Below are 19,389 nucleotides of genomic sequence, written 5' to 3'. Positions count from 1 at the left end.
GGGGGAGTGGAAAGGGAGACGTGGATGCTTGTAAAACTCTTAACAATTTCACATCAGGCACTCAAGTTGGTATGGGAAGGTGTAGCATACTACCGATTGCTGAACTAATGGGTGACAAGAAGGATTTACTCTGGATTCTAGTTGCATCAAAATCCAGTCTTAAATGGCTAAAGCCAAAACAGCCTTAGAAATATGTCAGAATGAAAACCAGTTTAGGGTAGCCATCAAAGAGGGTGCGGATGAAAATCTCCAGGAAAGCATCGAACTGCCTTATCATGACATCGAGACAGCGAAGAGAACAAGGGTTTTTTCCCTCCTCCAACGCCTCTTCCGTTAGACCATGAAATGCCTCTCAAATGCCAGGTTCAGCTTCCCGTCCCCTCGTCTGGAGGTTGAGAAGTTAATTCAACCTCCAGACGAGGTCACTTCCGAAGACTCGGGAACGCAGCAATCACTTTTGTCTCTCATAAAATCTAATTTTGAATATTCCATATTTTAGTTCCCTACTGTTAAGGGATTCTGCAAATTACTCAAAATGAAGTTCGAAAAATAACAATTCTTAAGCTAAGGTTTTATAAATATAGATGATTTAAATTTGAATATTATGAATAAATTGTTTTCTTTTTATTCTATTTCTAAATAGTCTAAGCATAGCATTTTGCTGATTTTGTCGTTTAACAAATACACACACAAAAAAACTATAATTGGAATTTTATAGGAGCAATTGGATACATCTGAAGGAAATCAGAGATATTTGGACAAAGAAACTGGAGACATTTGAAACAAAGGCCATTTCTGTATATGCCCATAGATATTTACTATAGTTGTAGACAAATATGAAAGCAACTTGGTATTTGCCTAAGTAACTTTTAGTTGGTTTTTTGAAAATGTTGCAGAGGCTTGCGAACTGAAGTATTCAATATAAAGTTAAGAAGCATCTCTTGATTTGGAGCTTTAAAAGTGAAAGTTTAAATTCACTCCCAAAATTGGAGAAGTGTTTTTCTTAGTCATCGTTCCACCTTATTCCTGAGTTACAGACTTTCTCTTTCTGCTCCAAACTTTCTGCCCAGCAATTAACACATCGAGTCCTATGATGACGAACTTTCCATGGAAAGAAGCCCAGTACCCATGATGGAGGTCAAGGCAAGATGAACCAAGAATAAGCTGAGACTCTGGCCTCAGCCTGGGCCTGCGCCCGCAGGAAACAGGGTTTTCAGGACACAGACATTACAGCCCAAGCCCAAGTTCAGAGGGATGATCTGCACGCTCCACTTCACTCTGAATTCGTAGGGCTGGGAAAGGAGTTTAGGAAAACAGTATGGAAAAAATTCATTTAGCTGGTTACCACCACACAGCCGTGAATGGTAGCACTTATTAGGGAGAAAACAGGACTTGAGCGTCTCTGATAACAGCATTACGGACATGTTTGGACTGTCTTGGGCCTTGACATAACAACAAAATCCCTTGTTCCACTCTTAGCTACAACTGAATGAAAAAGGCATTATTTTTCCCTTCTCTAAGGGCGACGATAGTCTTGTGTCAGCCTTCTGCACTACACTCAGCTTCCCTATTCTGCATGTCATTTTGGTGCTGCCTTGTGTTCTGATCTTTCACGTTTATACGCCTTAGGGTAAATGTCTTTAACTACATACGGTAAAGACAGTTGGGGACTTTTAAGCTCTCTGCACACCACGCCCTGTCAACACCAACGACCTGGGGGCGACTAGCGGCCAAGTCGGTGGATGCGATGCGTAACTGACTCTGGGGACCGCGCGAGGAGAGACCAACGTCCTGCGTCCGCGCGCGCGCAGTGCCAGCTGCGTGCCACCTCCCGGTCCCCGTGTGCCACCGCCCCCCCCTCCTTTCCGGAGCCCGATGCCTCGCCCGGGGTGGCCGGTCCTGCACCCAGGGGTGGCACAGGCAGGAGTGCTCCCCAGCTGCCAGCAGGGCAGGGCCGCCAGCCCCGGGTCCCCTGACTCGGAGGGCAACTCGCCAGAGCGGAGAGCTCAGGGGACAGCGCGCAGGAGGGCGGGCTGCGGCGGGCGGGAGCACTTGAACCAGGGGCCTGACGTGATCAGCCCTGCTCGGCTTCCTTCCAGCCCAGCTCGGCTCGGCCTTACACGAACATACACTTGCTCTTTGAAACTGTGGAGCCGCGCAGGTCCTCTGCTCACAGAAAAAGAATACAAACCAAAAAACCCCTCAAACTTCCCTAAACTTAAGAAATCTTTACGATTTAAAGGACTAAGGGCTTTGTGGGAATTCCTTTCAACCTCAGGTCGTCCGCCAATAAGTATCAGCCAGTAACTATTTGAGGGGCATGTGCTCGGTGTCAGGACTCTGCTAGGGAGTCACCATGACGAATAAGACAGATGGCATTTCTTCTCTCCCGGAGCTTGAGGTTTAGATGAAAGTCCAGACACGGGGAGCAGGGCAGTGGTTACCAGGTCAGACGCTTAGAGTGGTGCGCTGGAGGCCGCTGGTCCTGGCTCCCCAGAGGCCACTAACCGCGAACGCTTCGGGAATTCCGTCCGCCCCTTTTCAAACACAGCCACTTAAAAATCAGCTAAGGTGGGAGCGTTAGACCACTGAAATCAGCCAGTGTCACACACGAGCCCTTCCCCCGAGCTCCTCTCAGTAATCGTTTATTACCTGCGTGCCACCTGAGACAAGTGCAGTCTCCTGTGGAGGGGGCTCCACCTTGCTAAACAGCAGACAGTGACTATGTCCAAGAACCAGCCCCACCGGGGGAGCTGAGAAGGGGACCAGTACAGGGTGCTGCGGCCACCAGTGGGTGGCATTTCCTTCTCTCCATTAGGATCACACGCAGGAAGGATTACTTCCTAGGCCACCTGTACTAGCCAGGTGGCCAGCTAGTGGTGGTAGGCACCCACATTTGGCATAGCGTCTTTGAGAAGAAACATTAGAATTATGAAGGTTTGATGTATTCAAGTAAATGCCCCAAAGCGCTGTCCCAAACTTTAGACATAAGCCTTCCACCATCAGGATTTTGCCTGATATATGTATCCCTTCTCCTATCAATAACTTCACTTTTCCCTTAAATTAACTGGCTTTATACACATAAATGTTATTCTAAAGGAAACTTTGAACGCCGCCGTTAATCAAAATCAATATTGTTTCTTATAAATAGAAAGTGATCATAAAAATAAATGCAATGAAAACAAAACAGTGCTATTAAAATGCAGCTCTGAGCTTGAGATCTGCTCAAAGATTCAACACCGACAGGTGAACGAGTTGGGCTAGGACCATCCTGGCAATATTCTGAAGCTCATCACAATAACTGAAATCAACTAAAAAGGAAATAACTTCATAACGTGTGATCTGTCGTTGTTTAATGTCTTATCAGAGCATCACTTAAAATTATCTTGTTATATCACAGGGGCTGATGATGATGACACAGTTTGTGGCTGTCACCACCACTTCTAGAGAGGAGAGTGGGCAGTAATGTGTCTCATCACTATGGGATGCAGGATAAAGACATTCAAGGAAATGTAAGCGGCGAGAGCATACCACCCAGGACAAGGGACCATTTACGGGAGAGGGAGCCAGACAGGGTGGAGCTGGGCAACCATCTGTGAACAGAAGCCAATACTTATTCTTCTTGAGGGCATTTTATTTACCTATTGAACGTCTGCTCCGTTTCATAACAGCAGTTTAATGCAGGGTGTGTGCTGTTTTCATTTAGTTTGGAGCTCTCAAAGTTGGGAACATGCCTGTTGTAGTACTGAAGGCCTGGTAAATGAGAAGCTGAAAGCAATTTTAAGTCTGACCCTACAAACACACGCCGAGGACTCCTTTCTTTCCACCATTGGTGAAAACCGTCCAGTAACTTTTAGGTAGTGAAAAGCTCACCCTGAAAACTGAAGGTTCTCACCTAATTTAACGCGATCCCCCTGGCCTAGCCTGGCCGGCCTCGGAAGCCTGCAGTGTGGAGCGGATGTGCCATACTTAGCCTCTTCTCTTTCCTCGCCATTCCCTCCTTCCCACATTCAGTATTTGCCTCTGGCTCCTACAGGGAGTGGGAAAGGAGAAGTCTTCATTGATTAGGGCAGCGCTAATCTAACATCGGTACCCTTTGGGTATGGTAGACATCCAGAGTGGATGCTCTCATAGGATACTACTGTGAGTTCTTGCAAGTCTGCTGGGGACCTCCAGCTGCAGTTCGCTGATGTGGGTTGTGTCTCCTTTGCTTTTGTCTCTCGCTCCTTTCCCTTATATTCAGCATCATACATCCAGCTTCTTTTGGCTGAGGTGCCTCATCCCAGGCTACAAGTCCCCTAGGGAGGGGTCCTTTACAAGATCGGTAGTGGCTAACTCCCTTTTGTAGGGTCTACATACGGCCCACAGGAAGTATATACATTTACCCGCTTGGTGGAGATGCAGCTTGCTCCGTACTCTGCTCTCTATGACTTCAGAAGTATAGGATTAAAGTAGTGGTACTCGATGCAGGGCAGAGAACGAGGGACAGGGGTAGTTTGGTTGTCACAACTGAGGTGGGGGAAATGCTACTTGAATCTAATGAGTATGATGCGCAACATCCTGCAACGTACAGGACAGCTCCCACAGCAGAGAATTATTCCCCAAATGTCATAGCTCAAGGCTGACAAGCACCAGATTAGAGAAGCAATATCCAGGTCTCTATAAGTCTATAACATCCCCCAAGAGTTAAAACTGAATCAGAACGAAAACAGAAACTGAGAGTGTCATCACGTGACTCTCCTCTGGCATTTCCAGAAGATCCGGTCTATTTATTCCCTGTCCCTGTGCATGAGATCATTCCTAGATCTACTCATAAAATGATAAGATATCCTCACAAAGTATGCTCTAGCTACCCACAAAGATGTCCCTCGATGTTAGATCAACTTCTCATTAAGGGAATTTTGCGAACCTTAAGCTATCTCCCTACTTTGCATTTCTGTAAGCCCACTTAGCGTTGCACCCGAAAATAGGAAGATGAGTCAGCACTGCATCTGAAAACAGGATGATTAGTCAGAAAGCAAAAATGAGCATTTCTTGGGTACTTGATTGGAGGGCAAAGGGATTAATCACTAATCACAGTTGCATTTTGAAAGACATTCTAGTAAAAAGTAGGGCACAAAGGTACTTGCAGGTAGTCAGGAACGCAAGGGCCCCCGACCGCGCTAGTAACGGTGAAGGCATGAAGGAGGGCAAGGCTCAGCCTCATCAGTCAAGTCCCTCACGCTTCGGCCAAGGAGGATGACATTTCGATTTAACTAATAGGTAGGGTGGGATGAATGGCATTACATTAAGTTGCGGATGCAGAGAATTGTCTGATTTTATAAATCTAGTCATTGTCATCTCACTTGTATTTCAGTCGTTACCAGGTAACTGACAGACAGTGAGCAGCAGACTCTCTGAGAATAGAGAATAGATTTGGCAATGCCATAAGGTAGCCGTTGTGGGATGTGATCTATAAGGAAAAGGTGTTACATTGTAGTGGAAAGAAATCATAATGTGTGCAGCTGCAAACGTGGGGTTTTTGAGAAATATGTAAATAGAGCAACGAAGCATAAACATGATGAGGAAATGGGGTGGGCTAAACCCTGCAGAAGTTACAGTAAACATGGCTTGTTTAAAAAACAGAGATGGTCCTTGTAACCTCAGCTCTTGTGGGTGCAAACGGCCTATGTCTGATTCCAGTCTGTGGTAGCAAGACCCTCCTTTACCTTAAATAAACAGGAAATTACAACTAAAGAATGCACTGTAACAGGGAGTAACCCGATCTGTATTGCACACTGCGCTCCTGGATTTATATAGAAATTCTCCAGAGCTTTCTATGGTCAAAGGCTAGATCTGTTTATCTCTGCACTGGGTACTTGGGAATTAAGACAAAATTAAGGAAATAGCTTACTGTTACAGCAAAGGCTCTGAGTGTAATGTTTATAATACGACATTCCTTTCCTTCGAAAATGTGGGAAACTGTGTTGTGGGAACTTTTAAAACGATACACAGAACAGAACGTTCATTCTGCAGAGCGCCCCGTCCGCCCTCCCCTGCACCTATGGCTTGGAGCAGGACTGTCGTGTCCAGCGGGCCAGTGTGAACTGAAGGCGAGGGCCTTCTAGAAGCTTCCGCGTGCCTGGAGTTCGCCAGATTCACTTTCCGTCCCACTTGAAGAGTTTGCCTTTACAGAAACAGGCTCGGGACATGCTTGCCCTGAACCCCCGTTCTGAGCCTTTTTTCGGGGCAGCTGTGACCCTCCTCACACAGAACATGCATCTGGGGCACTGTTCTTTAGGGAGTCCCTGAAACATCCAAGGCAGAAGCCAGAGGTGACCTCAAAGCGGCCTTGAGACCTGCTCCGGGCTGAGCAGATCGGAAGTGAGCTGTGACTGGGACAGCAGTGGCACCCTGGACTTCCGGTGCTAGAGAGAGGCTCAGGGTTCTTTCTGTTCCTCCACGGATGCTGGTGGTCCCAGACCGCCCCTAGCCATGTTCAGAGACCCACATGGACCCACGTCAGTCTGAGGGTCCTCTCGGTCAACCTAGTAATAGAAACCGAGCCTGAGGATACCCGATCTAAAGGAAAGAAAGAAAGACAGTCCACATGTACACATTTTTCTGGAAGCCTCGGAAAGGCGGCCTGAGTTCCCAATGCACCCTTCGGAGCAGCCTAATACCACTTTAGCTTTGAGTATTTGAATCCTTGTGCAAAGAAAACATGCTGCTTATCACAGAAACACAAACAGAACTAAGACCAACTTCGAGTAAAAAGCAAACCCTACAATCACCCGATGTTTGCATCTAGCAATTCCACTCACTACGGGTGCAGCCTCAGGCTGTTATGTAACCTTTCTGTGACACGGTTATATCTTCTGAGAGAGGGATTGAAAGTACCGCCTCTCTTGTTGGGATACAGACCCCTGAGTCCCACTCTTAGAGAAGCGGGGTGGGGGGCGCGCGCGGTAATGGCCCAGGAACCTGCGTTCCTGGAAAGTTCCTCATCTGATTCTGAGGCACAGCCAGACAGACAGGAACCACCAGTGGCAATCGTTCCAAGAAAATAAAACTACTACCTAAGGGAAATAAAACATTCACACTCGGCATGAACTCAAACCAGGTATCAACCTGGAGAATACTATCTTAATTCAAGAAAGGTTTCAATTGAGCACGTACTATTTTACAGGCTGAGATTAAGAGGGAAAAAGGTAGTAAACTTTGGCTGCTGAAAGGATTTTCTCAGCTAATTGGTGTGAAATCTTCAGAACAGCACTGGGCGCACAGTAAATGCCCAGGATATGTCAGCATTTTAGTAGTGAGTAGAAATTATATTGATTAGTTTAGGAAAATTGTGATCATTAAAATGGGGAGTGATCAGCTCTTTATGTGATCAAAATTTCTTTTAGAAATTTCTTTTAGAAATTATAATACGTAAGCATCAAAGCATATTAAAACTTCATCCAGTATGTTAACTTCTTATGTATGTTTTCCCACCAAACAGTTGTGGATAATTCTCTAACTCTCACTTTTTCCTTGTTAAAACGGATGTTGATAAACCTTTCTACCCTTCTGAAAAGCAAATACCGAAAATTGTCTGGAAAAGGTATTTGTTCTCATTCGAGGAAACTGGAGCTGGGGAAACCCTTGAGATCACCTAGTCTGTCTCTGGCACGAATGTTAGAAGAGTATTTTGAAACGCATACCAATTAAACACACATATTGATACTAAAATCTCATAAACTTTTCCCACCTTGTAACTGTTTATAGTACAAGGTAGATCTGAAATAGGCATGGTGAAGGTATTAAGGTGGGAAGATGTAAAATATTTGCTTCTGATTGCTTCATTTCCCTAAGAGACCAGCTCATTCGAGTTTCAGGGTGTCCGTGTTCTTCCATGAAGCCTTTTGCACCTTGCAGGCATCAGCCCTCTCACTTCTTCCCTGCTCTTAGTTGGGACAAGGTGACATTTCTGAGCCGACGCAAAATGACTAAGTTTCTTTTAGTAATATCAATCGGGTGCTGGGTCATTAATGCAAGATCACTTTGTGACCCTGCTCAATGATTTTAACCCTTTCTTCTCCCCAGGATGTCCCCTAGCCGGAGCACCGCCCACTATCAAAACTTGGTTATAAATCACGGTTATTTGCCCACTGACCCTTCTTACACAGCCAGAAAGAATCTGCAAGCGCCGAGTGCTCAGGGCTAACTTAGACAGTGTCCCTGCGGGTGATGAATCTTTATGGATGCCTTATCTTATATTTCTAATAGCACAGCTTGGGCTCTGTTTTACTGAAGCTGTTTATATATCTAATCAGAGTGGATCAGGAAACGTGGTTGACAGCACAGGGCTGCCTGAGAAACATAATATTTGCTGGCCGGCATGAAGGCAACCTTTCCGTTTAAAGGCATGATCGATGAAGTGTGCCTGAGGCTCTGTTTAGAGTTAGAGAAATAACGCGCTGGTGGCCACATTCATCCTGACCAAATCGGGTTCCCCCACATGAGCTGCAGTGAAAAGCTTTCCAAAAAACCGATGACAGGATTAAACACGACCAGCTCTTCACGTGCCCCTCACGTGCTCGTTGGTCCCGGGCTGGGAAGGGACGTGGGCTCTGGTCTGACCAGGAGGAGGATGGCCCCGCACTCTGCCCAGCCACTAACAAGGTGTGTGGCCTGTGGCTAATTATTTTCTCTCTCTAAGACTTTGTTCCACCATTTGTAAAATGGAGATGCATGAGTCAGAGTTCTCCAGAGAAATCTCTGGGGAGAGAGGCAGGAAGGGAGGGAAGGAGGGAGGGGTGGAGGAGGGAGATTGAGATTTTAAGGGGCTGGCGCCCGTGAGGGCAGGAGCTGGCTGTCGGAAGTCTGCAGAGCGCACCTGCGGGCTGTAGCCAAGCCCAAGGCAGTCTGGAGGCAGAATGCCTCTTCCTCAGGAACTTATTTCCTTAAGGAAGGTACTTTGCTTTACTCAAAGTCTATAGATTTAAGTTAATCTCATCTAAAACATACCTGCACAGCAACATCTATGCTGATGTTTGGCTCAGATCTGGGTACCAGGCCTGGCCAAATGGACACACAAAATCAACCATTGCAGGGGATCATAATAATACCTTGCTCAGAGAGGTTTGGGGACCATGACGTGCTAACGCCTGTGAAACACTTTGCACAGGACTGGATGACTGACTCTGTGTCCCAAGACTTTAGGCAGATTCGATTAATGATTTAAGATTAAATTTTAGAATAGAAAAATGCGACTTATAATTGGGTATAATTCAGAGTTACCACCTGACAGCATCTGCTTAAATCCTTTCTCAGCCACACTAAAGAGTCCCCAGTGATAAGCACTGGGGTCCCTGGAAATTGAGGGGCGACACATTTAGAGCAAAAGCATGTTCGTAAGCTCATTGACTTTTTAAAGACTTACCTGCCGCTCTTGAAAAGCAATAAAGAAGCTTTGTGGTATGGTCAACTTTTCGTGGGTGTATTCACACCATGTGGCCCGGCCCTGGAGCCAGGAGTAAGTCACTGGCTCCTTCAACATTGTCTCACGAGCCCTCGCCCCAAAGTTAGAAAATGGTGCTTAACAACGTGCCTTCCATGGACGTCTTTCTCTCCAAGGTATGAAATACGACCTCGAGGAAAGCTTTGTTGTTTCCATTTCAAGGTCCTTTTGTGAGCGGAGAAACTGGGCAGTTACTGGTGGAATGCTACCTTTCCAAGATTTATTAGGAGTCTGGAGGGCTCACTACACTCGGAGGTGGCTTTTGCATCCTACAGCACTCAAGACTGATTTAATTTCATGTCAGTCCTGGAACTGCAACCACAATATGAACTGCAAGTTTATAAATTGCTCCTTGGAGCAGCTGCCCTTGCAGGTGAGGGAGGCAAACGGGGTGGAAAAGCAGAGGAAGCTGGAAGATTGAGAATCGGTACACACACGGAGCGAGCAGATCCATTTCACCAAAGCACTGGAGTTCTCATCTGTCCCCAAGTTCACCCCCAAGCCCTTTATTTCCCTCGCGTTTGTCTCCTGTTTAAAATATTCTTATTTTTCCAGAAGGATGTCAGATGGGATAGTGAGGGAGGAACTGGACTGTGCTACCATAGTATGTAGGGTCTTTTGGATTTTTTTCAAAGACTGTTTCATCAAAGTTCTGCTCATGGGAAACTCAGAATAAACAAGGTAAAGGCTAATTTACGTCTCCTCTCAAACTGATGTCACTGAGAAAACAAAGTTAACAGTCAGAGGCACTGAATTCTCACAGGAGCTGGAAAGTGTGGTTTGGTTTCATTACGTCTTTTAAGTCATGCCTTCAAATGAGCAAGCAACAGACAATGTTTCTGGAAGGAAACCACACATCGAGTATCCAGATAAATCTTCTAATAGGACATCGCAGTGGAGCGCTGTCTTTGAGGGTGGTTGCAGCCTGTCCCCTTTTGTCACCTGAAATTATTCGGGGCCAAGCATTTGTGAATAACGTGGGGACAGCCTTACCTTGATGCCAGGATGGTCATAATTTGAGAGGTATTTCCATGCATCGGAATGCACGCCTGTGGTTAATTCTAAAAATAAAATTAAAAAATAAAAAATAAATTTCTTGCAGAAGAAATGTAATCGAACAGTAAAACTAAAAAAGACAAATAATAAACATCAGCAGAGGTTACAGATGTAATTTCCAGATCTGAGGTACATCCTCTTAGACCATTCACTGCACTCATTATAATGCATCAACTAATACAGATCCATATAGTTATATGGTCTCAATATTTTGTAGAGAAATATGTTCTTTGTGCCAATTGCATTACAGATATTTAGATTTCTAGACTATAATTTTGTATGCTTATACTTACCCTGGCTTATATTTGGTGTCTGCACAGCACTATATTGGGTATTTTAATAATTAGAGAATGAGAAGATAGAATCATAACTACACGTTTACAAATATCTAGACTTACCAACATCTACCACCCTTATGAAGAGAACACATTGATGTAAATTATAACACATGCGTGGACACACACACACACACGTATAACTTGTGCCAGGTAAAATCTGGCACAGCTTTACATTACTCGTGTGCTGTGTGCTCATTGCTGTTCCCTTAAAAAAAAGAACTTCCTATGTGTTATCTCTGACCTGAAATCAAGCACAGAAGAGCCACAATAAATATTATTTCTTGTCCCAAACTTCAGAGTAGAAATGTGGGTTTCTTTCCATCTGGATCTACTGTCGCCCGCCCAAGCTGCATTTGTCAGCGTCACACAGTGACACGAGAATTTCTCCAGGTGGGGTTCGAACCACGCAGGCATTCGGACGCATTTCTCACACCTAGGCTGCACGTTTGCTTTGAGGCTGAGCGTGAGGCTAGCCAGGCACTGGACACTCACCGAAGGGATGGGAGGGAGGGCTTAAAACCGTGTATTTATCTCGTTCCGAAACACTTCCATCACTCCCGGTTGGGCAATACTGTGATTGTACTAAATGCCACTGAATTTTTCACTTTAAAGTGGTTATTTTTATGTTATGTGAATTTCACCTAAATAATTTAAAAATACCTTTGCCCACAGAGCAGTCACCTAAGTGTCCAGCAATGTCCTGTCTTTCTCTCCTTCCCTGCTCCCTTGTTTATTTTGGTCAGTTTTTACTATTTGAAGCCTCCCAGTGCGGATCACACTGACCAGGCCTGGTCCAGATCCCACTGTGAGGTCGATGAAGTGTGGCTGACAGGCTCCTCAGCCCCGCTGTCCTCCCCTCTGCTCCCTCGGGGTCCCTAACCCCGCCCCAAGTCCCCTTGCTACTCCGTGCTCCAATCCCAGAGGAATGCACCTGATGAACACAGTCTTTAGTCAGTGGCTCGATGTTTTACTCCCAAATGTCGGAGTTTGAGGTCTCTTATTTATTCACCAAACATTTTGAGCAGGTTGTTTGCTAAGGCACAGTGATTTGTGAGGCAGCCATGTCGGCGACCCAGGCGAGTTAAGAAGTCGTCCCTGTTCTCAGGCAGCTTGGTCTAATGGGGGGAGGGTGCAGTAGAAAATACATCTTATAGCTACGTGCTGTAAGAAATATGCTGCAGGAGCACAAAGATCCAGTCAGGGAAGGCTCCAGAGAGGAGGTGGCATTTTAGATGACGACGGACCGGCGAGCGGTTTTCTGTTTGTTTGCTTGCTTGCTTTCTAGGATGAGCAGAAGAAAAGTACAGCCAGGAAGAGGGAGTCCTGGAGATGTGAAAGGGCCAGAAATGTTCCAGGAAAGGTGAAAATTTAGAATGCCTGGAGCAAAAGACATGTGGTCAGCGACTGAGGACATGAGAGACAGCGAGCCTAGGAGCGTCTGTCTGACAACCTAGGTGTGGCCACGTGATCGTCTGAGGCTCCAGGAAATGGTCATAAGAGGGGAGCAGGACAGAATTTGGGAGGTATTTGTGAGCAACTGAGTGTGAAAGGCCTAAGTAGGAGAGAGGGTCCTAGGATACACCAATATCTAGCAAGGGGTGTCGGTGGGAGGCCCCCTGGTTTAACTGAGTCATTGTTTAAAGTAACAAGAGAGACCTACAATGACAGATACCGATTGCTGTGGCAGCTTGAGTGGGAGACAGATTGGGGGCGGAAAGTTTTCCCTGAGACCTTCTAATATCTCCCTTCATTTTAATGACAACTGTGCCAATTTAAGAAGTCAATCCAATAATAGTAAGAAGAATTTGCATCAAACTCCACAGGCGAAGTTAATTTTGAAAGAGAATTTTGATCCTAGTTACACACTATTTTCCACATTCGATTATATCATTTACATTTAAAAACCAAAATAAGCTTTAATTTTTGACCCAATGTAAGTTCATCTTCAATAAAATATGCTATTTCATTTTAGTCTGACGGAGAATTATTTTGACAAGGACCTAAGAAAAAACATTCTGTTCAAAGTCAAAATGGCACAGAATACACCTAAGAAATTCATCAGAAGTACTACAGTTTTTTTCTGGAATAATTTTCCTTTATCAGATCTAATAGGTCAAATATATAATGAGTTAACTTCCTTCAATGTGAAATTCCATCTAGATCAAGATATGCTCATCCTATGTGTGCAAGCGTCTACCTATGACCCCCCCAAAACACCCAGTCATTTCCACAGCCCACATCTCCTATTCCATGAGCATCATAAACCTTATAGTCACAAATTGTACAAGAGGCAAATTTCACATAAAGTGACTTTCATTTGGCTTTTCTTTTTTGTTGTATCTTAATAACGTTTTATTGTAACCATCTTGTTTAAAAAGTGGGAAGAAAAGTTAACAGTTCTACATAAAAAACTAACTTAATGAATGCTGATATGAATTAATTTGAGTGCATTTACTTGTGAGAGTTATGCTATAAACAACTGCATTTAACAGTAATATGATATTTAGAAAAAAATTCCAGTTGTGAAAATAACTAAGTGAAAACATTTGCATTCATCGGCGTTTAAAAACTCAACTTGACTATTTTTAAAATGATCAAATTACTTATAATAATGAGATAAAGAAATCTCTCCTATTGTGAAAGAAATTTTAAATTTAAAGCATTTCATCCTACTGTATTATATGGAGTCATTAATCAAACTAATGTTGCTAGGTAGTTCCTAAATATTAAGAATAAGACCAATAATTATAACCTGCTAAGTTACAGTCAGAACATCTGGACATTTGGATAATGGATCTGAAATTTTTGTCCCCAATTTCCAGTTATGTATTCTCCTTATGTACACGTAATACATTGACTGGGAAAGTATAACACTGGCAAAGTTCCAACCTAACACAATGAAGATCATTGGGTACTCAGCTTTGGATTTTAGAAACTCAGTATGTCTAAGTCCAAGTTAAATTTCACTACTGTAGCCTCTACTTGGTTAACCTTCTTGTAAATGAAAAGGAAGAAGAATTGAGTGCCCAGCAGAGGATACAAGTAAACTGAAAACTTTTCATTTATCCATCAGAAGTTTTGGAATTTTACTCATAGGATTTAGGTAAAAAGTAGACAGGTATATTTGGAAGGGTCTAATGCAATGCTTCCTTACTGGTTACTGACTCCTCCAAAGCATCTTCCACGTGTTGGCAAGGTAGTCTTCACGAATAGCTTTGGTCTTATCACTTCATTGTTCAAAACCATTCTGTGGCTTACCATCCCCATCGGAAATCAATTACAGAGCTTAGTTTGATATTCAGGAGCTTTTACAGTTTGGCTTTAGCCTACATCTCCAGGCAGGTTTTCTTGTTTTCCTATTTTTAATTAACATTTAATGGCAGCAAGCACATTAAGTATATTTTCTGTCGCTTTAACTTCGTTAGTCAGAAACAGCAGCTACTGTCTTCTGAAGAATAATGGGAACATCAAAATTCCATGGTAGAGCTACCTAAATAATATTTTGCCAGTATTTTCTTATTTCCTTTAGAAAATAAGCCTTTCCTTTAGAAAATTCCATCGAAGAAATGGACATCAGAAATCACTCAAAATCAAACTTAACCTTTTACTGAAGAAATGCAAATTCCATGATCAGAAAGTCAAAAATAACAAAGGTCAATAATATTTAGCATCAGCTGGCATGTCAAGAAATGGGTGTGCACGCTCACCGTTCTTGAGAGAGGACCGTCTAAATGTTTTGACAAGGGTCGTGGGCTCGTTTCTGGCTGCTTAGCACCCACTCTGCTGTTTTACCATCCGTACCTGGTGAGCTGCTCCCCGTGGGACGTGCGCCTGGCAGCAGCTCCTGGGAGGCTGTCCTATGTAGTAACACATGTCATGGGCTTGATGTCAGACCATCCTGAGTCTGATGCTTGACCTTGCCATTCACTCTGTCATCTCGGGAAGGGTTGCGTAACTTCCCTGAAACTCAGTTTCACCAGTTACCAGTATCTACCTGTGAATCCTTGTGATATTTGTTAACGGAGTAGCTACCTGAGGTCGGCTTCGAGTTGAAACCAAGGAAAAGCAAACAGAAGGAATGGGTCCAGGTGTGGAGAAATGAACTGATATTTACTGAGTTCCTCCCACGTGCGGCAACTTCACATACATTGTCTCATTTTCACTCCACACTCATTTCATGAAGTGGGCACCCACTAGGATGCCCATTCTACAGAGGAAAAAAATGAGTTGTTCCTAATGTCACAGAATATTTAAGTAGCGGAACCAGATTCGGAACTGAAGTCTGTCTAAAACCAGAGGCCATGGTTTAACCACTACTTAACACTGCTGCCCAGGGCTCAGGAAACAGCAAGCGAAACCCTAAAAACACTAGCTACCTAAAGGAACGCAGAGACCTGTGTGGTGGAGGGAAGGCTAGAGTTCAGTGGGCCTGGCTGGTTGACTGCTGGCCCAGCCACAGGAGCACAGCTCCAGAGAGCAGATCGGCACAGCCCACCTTCGATGGCTGAAGAATAGGTTCCATGTGTTCCTAAGGATAAATAAAATCGGTAATAAAAAATTCTTTCAAAAAGGTAATTGGATTATCTAAAGGGGCCTGTTTTCTTCCTAAGAAAGAATCAGAGGGATATATCACTTAAGAAATGCAATCTAATCTCAGAAAGAATAGCTGGCCATTAGGAAATATTCGTCTCAAAGAGCTTTAGACTATGGCTTATAAGCAAAATAATTGAAATTAGACTTGGACTGATTCTCTTTACTTGAAATAAATGAAATAAAAGCTATTTACAATTTGAATCTATTCGATATTTAGGGTCTTTCTCCCGGGTCAGTTTTCTATTTGAGAACAAGAATGAACACCCAACGGGCAACAATACAATCATTATTGAATCAGTATTATATTCTCCCAAGAAAATAACATTTTTAATACCTTTAACTTTTATTCACCAAGAAAAAGACTCTATTCATTTATTAGGTGAACATATTAAAGATTCACAAATCCTGAAATATCCTCCATTTCACAGGAATTCTTTCGATGTCTTCATTGTCACCTGGGCATTCCAATGTTGCTGAGTTGCTGGTTAGGTGAACAAGTAACAAAAAAGGAAATTCAGAAACCATATGAAACAAAGGACCCATTCACTGGAATGAATCGGCTTAGGCTGCTGCAACGAGACAGAATAGACCGGCTGGCTTAAACGACAGATTTTTTCCCTCATAGTTCCGGAGGCTGGGAATCCGAGATCGTGGTGCTGGTTGATTCGGTTCTGGTGTGAACTCTCTTCCTGGCTTGCAGATGGCTGTCTTCTCGCTGTGTCCTCACATGGCAGAGAGAAAGCTCTAGTGTCTCTTCTTCTTCTTCTTGTAAGGACTCTAATGCCATCCTGGGGCCCCACCCTCATGACCTCATTCCAAAGGCCCCACCTGCAAACACCATCCCATTGCGGGTCAGGGCGACAACCTGAGAAGTTCGTGAGGACAGAAGCATCAGTCCTTAACACCCACCACTATTACTCCAGAAGCCTTACTCCTCAAAAAAAAAAATAGCAAGATCAGTTTCTGATTTTGACTTTCTGAATGCTAGTTGCTAAATATTTAAAGTTCCTTCTGAAATTAAACTTACTCTCATAGTTCCTGCTGCCTTACCTAATTTAGAAGTTTACTCCTTCTTAATGACAAGTGTCCAGTTCTGTGTAATGATGATTTCTTCATCCACGAGAGCTGTCATTCTTCCAGCCTTCCAGCACTTCTAGTGTGCAAAATTGAAAATCACTCTCTTTCAACAAACGAGAGCCATTAGTAGGCTACACTCATACTTCCTTTGTGTACACAAATGTAACACAAAACATGTTTTAAAACAAATTACAACATGTTTAACTAACTGTGAATTTCTCAACACAAGCCTCACAAAGGGTGGACCTGCCTTCTTAAGGTTTCGGGTGTTCTCCATGAGGCATCCTCAAACTTTCTTTGATGAGGAAGTGCTCCGATGGAGCCAATGGCTCGTCAGTGCCCACGGAGTTGTGGGGGAAGCTGTAAAGGTGCGACAGGACCGGGGGTGGTGGGTGCAGAGCGGCGGCTGCCAGCTACAAAGCCTCTCAGGTCATGCTAGGAGACTGCCACCTGTTTCTTCGGGCTTCGGCTAGAGATTGCATGTTTGTGGCCCCCTCTAATTCATATGTTGAAACCCTAATCCCCAATATGGTGGTACTAGGAGGTGGGGCCTTTGGGAGGTGACTAGGTCATGAGGGTGGAGCCTTTGTGAAGGGGATAAATGCCCTTATAAAGACACCCCAGAGAGCCCCCATGCCCCTTCCGCCATGTGAGGACACGGCAGGAAGATGGCCCTTGATGGACCATGAAGAGGGCTCTCGCCAGACGCCAAGTCTGCTGGCACCGTGGATATGGGACTTCCCAGCCTCCGAAATTGCGAGAAATAAATGTTTGTTGTCTCTAAGCCCCCCAGCTTATGGTATTTTGTTATAGCTACCTAAATAGACTGGGACAAAAAAATTAGTACCGAGAAGTGGGGGTGTTGCTATAACAAATACCTAAAAGTGTGGAAGCAGCTTAGGACCAGGGCCACGGGCAAAGGTTGGAAGAATTTTGAGGTGCATGCTGGAGACAGCCTACATCACCATGAACAGACTGTTAAGGGCTATTCCAGTGAGGACCCAGAAAGCAAAGAGGAGAACTGCAGATAAAGTCTCAATCTTCTTAGAGAAAACCTGTCATCCTGAACAGGATTTGATGGGAATATCATCGATGATGGCCATCATGATGAGGTCTCAAATGGAAATGAGGACCATGTTATTGGACACTGGAGGAAAGGCCATCTTACCCAGAGAGATGAGGCCACCCCTACTCTGGACTGGGAAGGCCAGCAGCTTACAACTCTGGAACTGGAGGGTAGAGGGGGGCGGGGGTGGGGGGTGCCATGCCCAGCCAAGCCAGGGGTCCAGACCGCTGCCCCAGAGTTTCTGGAAGTGGGGAACCCTGCCCCAGTGGGCCTGGAGGGCAGAGCTTTGAGTCAAAGAAGATTATTCTTGATCTTGACCGTTGTGGACTTGTTTGGGGCCTGTCGCTCCTTCCTTCTTTGCTGTTTCTCCCTTTTGGGATGGAAGGATCTGTTTTATGCCTGTCCCACCACTGTATTTTGAAAGCACATAACTTGTTTGATTTTATAGGTTCACGGCTGGAGAGGAATTTGCCTTAGGATGAACTGTACCTCCAGTCTTGCCCACACCTAATTTAGATGATATTTAGAAAAGGCTTTGGAATTAGACTTTTGAGTTGTTGACATGGCGAGAAGGACATGACTTTTAGGGAGCCAGGGGTGAAATGCTCTAGACTGAATGTTTGCGTTACCCCCAAACTTATATGTTGAAAGCCAAACACCCAAGGCAATGGTGCTAGGAGAGGGCCTTTTGGGGGGTGACTAGGTCATGAGAGTGGAGCCTTCATGAATGGGGTTGGTGCCCTTCTAGAAGACACCCGGGGAGCTCCCTCTTGCCCCCTCCACCTCGTGAGGAAGAGCAAGAAGGCCCTGTGTGAAGAGGCGGCCTGCCGGCGAACGGACGCAGCAGGCGTCACGATCTTGGACTCTCAGACTCCAGAACTGTGAGAAATAAAGGTGTTTTGTCACAGCGGCCCGAACAGACTGCGACAATCTTGTCCAGCATGCCAGGCTTTTACATATTTTCATGATTTTTATTTTCATGAAAAATTCACTTTGTTCACGGAATCATCAAGTATAGGAGAGAGATGGGAAGCATGTAGGGGCCTAGAGGAGATTCGACCCTGATCTCTTAACTAAATTTGAATTTTTTTACTCTTTCTTATGCACTAGCAGTCTCGTACTCTGCAAGGGCACATCTGTTTCTCATGCAAATCTTCAACTCCCATGTACAAAAGACATTTGTGTATACAAATGAGATAAGGGCAAGCCAATCTCAATATCCACATGTATATAGGGGACACTGTTTTAATGGAGAGTTACTGAGGAGCACACTTAAAATGTCACATTTCATGAAACTCTCTTTCATCCAAAGACATAAAACTTTAGCTGGACTTATTTATAAAACTGAAATTACTCTCAGAGAGGCTTAGCTCACCTTCCCATGGCAACCAAAACAAATTTTGAATTTAAAGGATATGAAACTGCAGATATCCTTGTTTAAAACATCACATTGATGCTGAAGGAGGCGTCGGAAGCCACGACGTGCTTATAAACATTAGTTTTGTCTCCGCTGCCTCCAAATTCAGTTTGGTGTCAAACCCGAACATGGCTCACACCCGAATGCGTCTTTGACACAGGTCCACAGGTCCTAGCGATGCCTCTTGGGACCAAGTGGGAAAAGCTGCAGGGAGGGCCCTACAGGGTGTTTCAGGCCTTTGCCTTCAGTGTTTGCTCCAAACGCGGAGATGGAGGGCGAGGAGCCTTCTTCACAGCTTCTCCTGGCCCCTCCCTCACACTGCGGTCATGTCACCCCCGTCACATGGCATTCGGAAAAA

The 19,389-nt window shown here is 44.6% G+C and overlaps 1 long non-coding RNA gene across 3 annotated transcripts in view; it reads right to left on the bottom strand.

Moving 5' to 3' along the window:
- LOC120585485 (uncharacterized) overlaps positions 1-19,389 on the bottom strand; it is a 124,515-nt gene that overhangs the window by 19,713 nt on the left and 85,413 nt on the right. For all 3 annotated transcript variants that reach the window (XR_005648341.1, XR_005648340.1, XR_005648345.1), the window contains 2 exons: positions 10,478-10,545; positions 3,896-4,030 (listed from right to left, as the gene is read on the bottom strand). This is a non-coding gene — a long non-coding RNA (uncharacterized LOC120585485). The remainder of the gene's footprint in view (positions 1-3,895; positions 4,031-10,477; positions 10,546-19,389) is intronic.

Source organism: Pteropus medius, unplaced genomic scaffold, assembly GCF_902729225.1.
Source record: "Pteropus medius unplaced genomic scaffold, Ma_sr-lr_union100, whole genome shotgun sequence".
NCBI classification, from domain to species: domain Eukaryota; kingdom Metazoa; phylum Chordata; class Mammalia; order Chiroptera; family Pteropodidae; genus Pteropus; species Pteropus medius.
Note: the sequence above shows the minus strand (reverse complement) of the source record. Positions and strands in the feature narration are given on the sequence as shown.